The 9,482-nt window shown below is 37.2% G+C and overlaps 1 long non-coding RNA gene across 2 annotated transcripts in view; it reads left to right on the forward strand.

Moving 5' to 3' along the window:
* The window catches only part of LOC113876853, a 53,276-nt gene extending 44,124 nt beyond the window's left edge, over positions 1-9,152 (forward strand). For both annotated transcript variants that reach the window (XR_003506591.1, XR_003506592.1), the window contains exons 8-9: positions 6,606-6,822; positions 8,235-9,152. This is a non-coding gene — a long non-coding RNA (uncharacterized LOC113876853). The remainder of the gene's footprint in view (positions 1-6,605; positions 6,823-8,234) is intronic.
* Positions 9,153-9,482: the final 330 nt, after the last annotated feature.

Consider the following 9,482-nt stretch of genomic DNA (forward strand, 5'->3'; position numbering starts at 1 on the left):
GGAGATCATGCAAATATTCTTCTATGTTTTCTTTTAGAAAACATTGAAGCTTTCTAGTTTCAGATTTTACATGAAGGATTCCTTTCCTATCTAAATATAATTTTTGTCTATGGTGTGATGTAGAGGTCGAGGTTCTTTCTTTTTTAAATATGAGTATACAATTGTTCTAGCATCATTTGTTGGGAAAACTTTCCTTTCCACAAAGGATGTGTGTGTGTGTGTGTGTTTGTGTATTTCAGGACTTCATTCTGCTTCACTGACTTTTATTATCTTCCTTATGCAAGTAACAGCATCTTAATTATTGTAGTTTTCAGCACAATTTAAAAATACAAGTTTTCAAAATTTGTTTTTCTTTCTCAGGTTATTTTTACTATTTTTTAGCTTTTGCATTTTCATGTACATATATAATCAACTTGTAAATTTCTACTACAAGCCTCATGGAATTTTGATTGGGACTGTACTGAATTTATAGATCAATTAAGGGTGAATTGATACTTTAGCAGTATTGATTTTTCCCATCCCTAAACATGTTATATGGTTTAAGTTTTTATTTATAACTTTCTACAGTATGTAGCAGTTTTAAGAATTTAAGTCTTATCTATATTTTCTTAACTTTATCTTTGAGTATTTATGCCTTTCCTACAAATGTAAATGGATTACTTTTTAATTTCACTTTCTCATAATTTGCTGGTAACTTTTGAAATATAAATTTTGTATATTGACCTTAATTCTTGTGACTAAATTCACTTTTCAGTTTTAGTTGTTTTGTGGGAGTAGATTCCTTAGAGTGTTTTCTATATACAATCATGTCAACTGCAAAAAAAAAAGACTTCTGCTTCTTTTTAATTTTTATACTTTTATTTTTTTCTTACATTGTTGTGCTAGATAGGGTTTCCAGTATATTGTTGAATAGATGTGGAGACATTGGGTGTCTTGTTCCTGAACTAAGAAGCATTCAATATTTCACCATTAAGTATGACATTAACTGTTGTTTTTTCATATATGCCCATTATCAAGTTGATGAAATTCCTTTCTTTTCCTAGTGTTCTGAGTTTCTTTTCATGAATGAGTATGACATTTTGTCAAAAATGTTTTTGCATCAATTGAGATTTTTCTTCTCTTTGATTCTGTTAATGTGATGAATTACAACTATTGATTTCATAATGTAAAACCAACCTTTAATCCCGGCATAAGCTCCATTTATTAATAACATTTGTCCTTTTCATATAACACTGAATTTGATTTGTTAATATTTTATTGAGGACTTTGTATATTTATTCATGTAAGATATTGGTCTATAATTTTTTTTCTTGTAATGTCTTTGTCAGGTTTTAATAACAGGGTTATGTTGGCCTCATTAAACTACTTGAAAAGCATTTCCTTCTATTTTCTCAAAGAGTTTATATAACACTGGTATTAGTTTTGTCCTTAAACCTTTGATAGAATTTATGAGTAAAGCCATCTGGACCTGAGGCTTTCTTTGTTGAAAGGTTTTTAATTATGAATTCAATTTTGAAAATGGATATAAAGCTCTTTGATTTTTTTCTATGTCTTCTTGTGCTAATTTTGGTAAGATGTGCTTTTTGAGGGATTTGTCCACTTGTTCTAAGTTGTTGAAATTATAGGCGTAAAGTCATTAATGTTTCTGTCTTCTTGGAGAATTGAATCCTTTTTCATCAGGTAATAAGCCTTTCTATCACTGGTAATATTTCTTGTCCAATCTTGTTTTGATATTAATAAAGCTACTTTAGCTTTCTTTTGAGTAGTGTCTGCATGGAATATCTTTTTTCATTCTTTTAATCTATTTATGTCTTTATATTTAAAGTGGTATTCTTGTAGCCAGCATATAGTTGAGACTTGCTTTTTATCTAATATAACAATCTATCTTTGAGTTAGTGTAACTTACATTTAATGTGATTATCGATATGGTTGAATTAAAATCTACCATCTAACCAGCTGTTTCCTATTTGTTCCATTTTGTCTTTTGTTTCCTTTCATTTTGCCTCCTTTTTAATTAATTGAGCATTTTCTATGAGTCAATGGTATTTCTACTATTGAATTATCATGTACAACTCTTTTTAAAAAATTGAATACTTTAGGGTTTACCATGTACATCTTATTTAATCAGTCTACTTTCACATTGTATCCCACTTCATGTCTGCTATAAGGACACTATATCCCCAGTTTCTTCTCTCATCTCTTGTTCTGTTTTTGCCACATATTTACTCTTACATGTGCTATAAATACACAATCTTACTCTTTTTGCTTTAGGTGGTTATCTTTCAGAGCAACTAAAAGCAACAGAAAATTAAATTTGGACCTTGTTTACCTGTAGTTATTCTATTTCCAGCGCTCTTAATTTCTTTGCGAGGATTCAGATTTCTGTCTGCTATTATATGCTTCTGTCTGAAGAACTTTCTTTAACATTACTTGTAACATTGATCTACTGGCAATGAATTTGCTCATATTTGTTTTATGGTTTTGGTTCAGGAAAGTCTTTATTTCCTGTTCCTTTTTGAAAGACATTTTTGCTGGGTATAGGATTCCGACTTGACAGGTTTTTGCTGATGTTCGGCTACAGAGACCTCATCCCTTGTATAGTTTCTGGAGAAGTCTACTTTAAGTCTTTAATTTTCATTCCTCTATATGCTGTGTGTCTTTTTTTTCACTGGCTGCCTTCATAATTTCCTTTGTCTCTGGTTTTCAGCAGTTTCTATGTAATATGCATATGGTGTGGGCGTATCTTGGGGAGGGGAGTGTTGATTCTGCTAGGTGTTCTTTGAGTTGTTTGGTATCTGTTATTCATTTTGGAATATTCTTGAGTATTATTTCTCCTTATTTTTCTTCCTGGGATGCCAATTGTACATAAGTCAGATCTTTTGTCATTGTTTCACATCTCTTAGATGCTCTGTTGTGTTTTTCCAACCACGCTCTATCCTTCCCCACTGTTCTGCAATCCATGTCGGAACTGATATAAACCCAGTTTCCATAGATGTGAGGGTTTGACTGAAGAAACTTGCTGTTATATCCTCTCTTAATTCTCCAAATCCCGATGGGTTTATCCCTTTGAAAGATTGTTTTCTGGGACTTCTCTAGTGGTCCAGTGGTTAAGAATCCGCCTTGCAATGCAGTAGGGCTCGGGTTCAATCCCTGGTTGTGGAACTAAGATCCCACATGCCTTCGGGCAACTAAGCCCACATGTGGCAACTAAAACCCAATGCAGCCCAGTAAATAAGATTGTTTTCTGCCATTTTAATGGTCTTGGGAGGGAGTGAAAGTAGATGCACATGGGCAGTCTGCCATTCTTTACCTGAAGTCAACTGTGAATTTCATTATTTATGTTAAACTTAGTCGTGGTAAAGAACTAAATTTCCTATTATCTTTGAAGTAAATCAATCTGTTATATCATCTTTCTCATTTTAAATCACTTCTGCAGTCTCAAAAATAAGAGAAAAGAATCACAAATAATGATAGCTAACATTTATTATCCATTTATCATATGCTAGTGTTATAAATGCTATTATATTAACTAAATTTTATTCTCATAACAGCTTTATAATATAGACAGTCTGGTTTTTTTTTTTTTCATTTTTATAGGTGAAAATAAACTGAGGCACAGAAGATTAAGTAATTTTCCTAAAAATTCATAAATAGAAAATGACAGAACTTGGCTTCTTAACCACCATATTCTAACTGCTTCCAACAGATGGGAAGATGGTGGCTTTTAGGTACTATCTCTGTTTATGTTCTCTGCAATCTTTCATGTACTACTGTTAACTTTCCAAGAATCTTAATCTGTTAATCAGCAAGTACATATTCAGTGCCTGTTATGTGCCCAGAATTGTTTTGTTCAGTGTGGAGGTATAAAGAAATACAGCCAGGCCATTTCCTTCGGGGAGTTTACATCTATCTCTCCAAGAGAAGGCCCCCACAAATCTGAAAATAAGCTTAATGTACAAAGTGGAACCATCATTCAGAAAAATGAAAGCTTGATTTGATCTGGGTGCTCAGAAAGCATGAAAAGCTCATTAAAAACCCTGATGCTTATTTAAGAATTTACTTAGCTTCTAGCTTACCTGTGCTGCCTTTCATTTCTCCCTTTACCTCTTTTATTTTTTTGCAGCCTAATTTTAGCTATTGTACGGTTTATAAACATTTCTTCCACAGAGCAAATGTAAAAAAATCATTTATTTATTTGGCTGTGTTGGTCTTAGTAGCAGCACAGGGAATCTCTGTTGCAGCACGTGTAATTCTCTGGTTGCTACACACACGCTCCAGTGTATGTGGGCTCAGTAGCTGTGGCATGAGGGCTTAGATACCCCACAGCATGTGGGATCTTATTTCCCTGATTAGGGATCGAACCCATGTCCCCTGCATTGGAAGGTGGATTCTTAATCACTGGACATCCAGGGAAGCCCCCACAGAGCAAATTAAGAAGATTGTTTATAAGCTCAAAACATCTTTGTGAAAGTTTAAAGTGGGAAGAGTCTCAAATTCTTGGTCATAGTGATATATGGAGATATATATATATACACACAAAGCTTTATAGATATATGTACTTTTATCTCAACTACCTTCTTTCCCTGTCAAGTTACATAACTAAGAATGAACATGTGTTAACATTTGATGTTCTCTGGTATTTCTGGAATGGCAGTGAGTAAACAAAGTGTTCATAGATGTAATATTGTCTTTAGGTTGGTTAGCACAGTGACTGCCTCCTAATAAAAACCTAGCAAATTTTTATTGTTTCATGGATTGAATGCATGAAATTAAAGAAATCCTAGGGTGACTTTTTTTTATAGATGATGAAGAAAATCCTCATGAATTTGTATTATAATTTGAAGGGGTTTTCCTGATGCAATACATGTCAACACACCTTAGAGAAAAAGTTGTCATTGATTTGTTATCCTTACACCAAATCTCTTTTAGGATTAAGAGACAGGATTCATTCACAGTGTCAGACCCCTCCCTCCCCAGTGCAATACCTAGAGCAGACAGTAGGTATTTGTTGGTTGGAAATATCTGTTAGGTGGAAAAATGAATCATTTGACAGTCTCTAATTTGACGTTGAAGAAATCTAAGTGCTCAATAACCACTTCTCCCAATGGCAGGTTCTACACAAAACTAACAATAACAACAGAACAGTGTTTTAGGAGAAACTTGATAATGCAGCAGTCAGACCATGGACTTTGAAGCCAAGCAGACCTAGAGTCTAGTCCTATCTCTGCCACTTAGGAGCTAGCATATGACCCTCAGGAAGGTTGCTTAACCTCTTCAAGTCTCAACTTCCCAATCTTTCAACTGGGAGCAGTAACAGTATTCCATATGCTTGTTGTGAGGATTAAAAAAGATACTCTGCACTGTGACCCACTACAGTTAGCACTCAACACATGGTAAATAGACAGTTATTATTCTACAAGGATTTCAGGAGTTGAGGCTGTGGCCATTTGGATCTGTAAAGAATCTTGACAACAGTGGGGAAATCTAAAACAGAGGAGCTTATATATTTCCTATGTTTCTCTTACCTTGCTTTAGGAATTTTGAGTGATGTATGTTTGGTGGTATGAGTATGTGGAAGGACACAGAGGTGCGGTGGGACAGGATCTAGAAATTCTTTCTACCTTTAGAGAAATGCCCTCTACCAAGGATTTATGCTAACAGGGCCCACAGGCCCACCCTATCAGCTGAGGATGAAAACAGCCAGAGACAATGGGATATGACACAGTAATGAGTTCTCATTTGTCAGGTGTCTACTTGCTGATATGGTCTAAGGATATGGTGTTCAATAATTTCTAGAAATTGGTAATAATGATACCATTTACACGGCAGCTCCTCTGGCAGTTTTCAGAGTGCTTTCACATACACTCTCTGTTTTAATTTCCACCACAGTGCTATGAGGAACCTGAAGTAAATATTATCATTCCCATTTTATAGATGAGTAAATATATTCTGAAAAGTGAAATGACCACATCCAAGGTCACACAGCTGCTCAGTAATCAAACTCAGATTTAAACCTGAGTTCTCACTCTGGGGTCATTAATTTTTTTTTTCCATGAAACTCAACAGCTTGTTTATTCTACATAACTCATGTAGTATTTTGAATATTAAGTGTGCTTGCACCCATGCTCCCTGGTGGTTTAGTCAGTAAAGAATCTGTTGCAATGCAGGAGACCTGGGTTGGGAAGGTCCCTTGGAGAAGGAAATGGCAACCCACTCCAGTATTCTTGCCTGGGAAATCCTATGAGCAGAGGAGCCTGGTGGGCTACAGTCAGTGGGGGTTGCAAGAGTTGAACACGGCTGAGCGACTAAATCACCACTGCAAACCCATGCTAGACCTTTAAGACTTTGTGTTCATAAGGTCATTTAGTAATCAAAATCTGCCTGCAATATAGGGACGCAGGAGACATGGGTTCGATCCCTAGGTCAGGAAGATCCCCTGGAGGAGGAAATGGCAATCCACTCCAGTATTCTTGCCTGGAGAATCCCATAGACAGAGAAGGCTGGTGGGCTACAGGCCATGGGGTCACAGAGTCGGACACGACTGAGAGACTGAGCACACACACATGGAACAGCAGCTAACCTTCTGTGTCTTTTTTGTCCTACAGAGAACAAAATTTGTCATCCAGATACACCTAGTGTTTAATGATGTCAGTAAGGAAACAGTCCACCCTTTGGTCCAGAGGAGGCCATGGTTATTCTGGTGAAGCACAAGGGCATGGTCATTTTGATCAGTCACTCTGCAGAGGGTCCAAAGCTGTGAAGCAGAGTAAACTCAGGACAGACAGCTGGAATCCTGGGAGTGTAACCTCACCAACAGATGAGGTAGTGATAGATGACTCCTGATTAGTCTTTTCCCTTTCCCTCTCTCAATATATATTCTGAGTTGTTACCTAGAATAAATCTAACAGCTTCTAATTAATGCACTCATTGTCTTTGTTTTGAATGGAAAAGGGAAAAAAATATGTTCATACCCCTGCTGGCAGTATGGGAATTATGCCTAAAGTGGAATATCTTTCTCCATCACGAGTAACATTAATCTCTATAGTCCTCCAAAGTAACTAATTGCCACATAGTTGAATTTCTATTTGTATGGATGGGTGGTATCCTTTATGAGTTTCCGGGTAACAATTTGTTGCAGGAAAGATTCTCTCCAGAAACCCTTCTTAAGATTATTATCAAATTCCTCAATCAAGAAGGAGAAGTCAAACCGGTTAGGCTAGATACAGACAACCAGTTGGCAACAAACTGAGCTCATCAGTCCTGGATTCTTAACTGTCAGAGAGGATGGGTGGATAAAGCTACAGCGGGCTTGTTGTCCGTTACAAGTCTTCCAAAGGGAGGGGGGCAGCCATGCCACAGTTTTCTTCTATCCTGAGCCTGTCCTGCGTTTTTCTAAGTGTGTGAGCATGAGCCCCCTGCACACAGCCATGCCCTCTGATGAGAAGATGATGGGAGGAATGGTGAACATGAAGATGCCATGGCCACTGCTCCCTATTCTCAACAGAACCTCCTTTTGTTCCAACAATAACAATTTTCGATAAAAAGAATCATTACATTTTAGACATTTCAATATAAGGGCTTGGAAAGATACCTTACCTTGTTCGAGGTCACGCAATTATTAAATAGCCATGTAGGAATTTGAGCCTGGGTCTGTCTGCCCCCAACTCAAGGCTTTTGAGCATCACTCTCATTGTCTCTACTGGGATAATGGCTTCCTTGTGGTAACTGTTAGAAGCTGGAAAATGTGGGCCTGAGGGAACTTTTCAATATGAAATGCTAACTCTTTGCCTACCGAGATTCTTATTTTTAAAAACCCAGAGGAAGTTCATATTAATAGATTTATTTAACATTTATGTACAATATTTACATTTACAAAATGCTTTACAGTGTAACAGAATGGGCAGAAATTTTTATTGCAGCATATAATTGTCTTTTCTTTCATATTCATTTATTCCTTTGATTTATTTCAAATGTTCTCCACTTGGTCTTCTGAGATCATGTACAATGGTAACAAATTTAAAATAAGATTAATAAAAGATTATTTTGTATCACTCCTAGGGAAAACTGAGCAGGGCCATGCCATTCTCTGTTCTTGATAAATGTTATGCAAAAGCGCATAATATTGTCCCCAGCACACTGCCTGTAACACCAGCTGTGCTTGTTCATGGTGCTTTGAAACTGTATTTGGCTCCTATTCCTCATTTATTTTGTGGTGTTTGTTTTCTGCCCTTCAGCTGGTTGGGGTGCTCCGTATTTGGGATGATAAACTGCTGTGTGTCATCTGAAGAGGCTGGACTATGGCCTTTCTTCACTGATCACCAAGCCGGAAACCTCTGCTGGCTTTTCTCGCTGATGATTCCCTCTGCCTGGAAAGCCTTCTTCCCCAGATGGTCCCATAACTACTACCTTCTCTTCACTTGGGACTGAGATCAAATGACACCTTCTCCAAGAGGCCCTGCCTTGACCCCAGGTCCCAAAGAACCTCCCCCATCAGTGTATCCTGGCATTCTCTTTTATTTTCTCTTTAGCATGTAAGATTCTTTAGTAAAAACCCTAGAATTGGACTTCCCTGGTGGTTCAAGAATGGTTGAGAATCTTGCTGCCCATGCAGGGGAACATGGGTTCGATTCCTGGTCCAGGAAGATGCCACATGCCGCGGGGAAACGAAGCCCGTGCACCGCAACTACTGAACCAGTGCTCTAGAGCCCGGGAGCTGCAGCTACGGAAGCCCTCACGCCCCAGAGCCTATTCTGCAACAAGAGAAGCCACTGCAATGAGCAGCAGCAGCCCCCACTCACCACAACTGGAGAAAGCCCGTGAGCAGCGAGACCCAACACAGCTGAAAATAAATATATAAATAATTGTAAAACCCTAGAATTCCACTATTTGATAAGAATAAATGTTTATAATAGTTATTGATAAGTTAGTATTTTGTCATTTTTAAGTTGCTAAGGAATCTCTTTAATATGAAGTACTCTGAAGGCTTACAATACATTGCTTATCTTTTTAGAGTCAGACCATTACTTTGGAGGGCATGCAAATATATGGCTAGGGGAAAATGTCTGTATTTGGTTACCTTACAGGTTCTAAAGCTAAATAACTTCTGTGCATGATCAGTAGATTAAAAATTTACTCTCAAAAAGTTTTTCTCATCCTTGTGTATGTGTGTGTGTGAATTTTTTTTTTTTTCTTCAAGAATTGCAGGTAGTGTGCCTAACTAAACTGTGATTTAGAAAGACAAGTGTGGAGGTCTGCCCTGGGAGGAAGGGTTGGGGGACAGACAAGATTGGGTAAGTGGTTCTTGACCCTGGCTGTATGTTATTAACAATGATCTATCCTACCAACCAGGACCAGTAAAATCAGGACCTTGGAGGGTTAGCCCAGGCACTAGTGATTTTTTTTAAGTCTTTATTGAATTTGTTATAATAACGCTTCTACTTTATGGGGTTTTTTTTTTTTTTTTTTTTGGCCATGAGGCCTGT

The sequence above is a fragment of the Bos indicus x Bos taurus genome, chromosome 18 (assembly GCF_003369695.1).
Source record: "Bos indicus x Bos taurus breed Angus x Brahman F1 hybrid chromosome 18, Bos_hybrid_MaternalHap_v2.0, whole genome shotgun sequence".
In the NCBI taxonomy this organism is placed as follows: domain Eukaryota; kingdom Metazoa; phylum Chordata; class Mammalia; order Artiodactyla; family Bovidae; genus Bos; species Bos indicus x Bos taurus.